The following is a 1098-nucleotide window of genomic DNA, read 5'->3' on the forward strand; positions in this document are numbered from 1 at the left end:
CATGAGTAGTCAACATGAGTAGTCAACATGAGTAGACAACATGAGTAGACAACATGTGTAGTCAACATGAGTAGACAACATGAGTACACAACATGAGTAGACACTATGAGTAGACACTATGAGTAAACACCATGAGTAGACACCATGAGTAGACACCATGAGTAGACAACATGAGTAGACAACATGTGTAGTCAACATGAGTAGACAACATGTGTAGTCAACATGAGTAGACAACATGTGTAGTCAAGATGAGTAGACAACATGAGTACACAACATGAGTAGACACTATGAGTAGACACTATGAGTAAACACCATGAGTAGACACCATGAGTAGTCAACATGAGTAGTCAACCTGATTAGACACCATGAGTAGTCAACATGAGTAGACAACATGAGTAGTCACCATGAGTAGACAACATGAGTAGACACCATGAGTAGACACCATGAGTAGTCAACATTAGTAGACACCATGAGTAGACACCATTAGTAGACAACATGAGTAGACAACATGAGTATACAACATGAGTAGAAATCCATGAGAAGTCACCATGAGTAGACACCATGAGTAGAAACCAAGAGTGGTCAACATGAGTAGACACCATGAGTGGACACCATGATTAGTCAACATGAGTAGACAACATGAGTAGACACCATGAGTAGTCACCATGAGTAGTCAACATGAGTAGACAACATTAGTCACCATGAGTAGACAACATGAGTAGACACCATGAGTAGTCACCATGAGTAGACACCATGAGTAGACACCATGAGTAGTCAACATGAGTAGACACCATGAGTAGACACCATGAGTAGACAACATGAGTAGACAACATGAGTAGACAACATGAGTAGACACCATGAGTAGACACCATGAGTAGACAACATGAGTAGTCAATATGAGTGGACAACATGAGTAGACACTATGAGTAGACACTATGAGTAGACACCATGAGTAGACACCATGAGTAGACACCATGAGTAGTCAACATGAGTAGTCAACATGAATAGTCAACATGAGTAGTCAACATGAATAGTCAACATGAGTAGTCAACATGAGTAGTCAACATGAGTAGTCAACATGAGTAGACAACATGAGTA

The sequence above is a fragment of the Nematolebias whitei genome, chromosome 15, assembly GCF_014905685.2.
Source record: "Nematolebias whitei isolate Nwh7 chromosome 15, NemWhi1, whole genome shotgun sequence".
NCBI classification, from domain to species: Eukaryota; Metazoa; Chordata; class Actinopteri; order Cyprinodontiformes; family Rivulidae; genus Nematolebias; species Nematolebias whitei.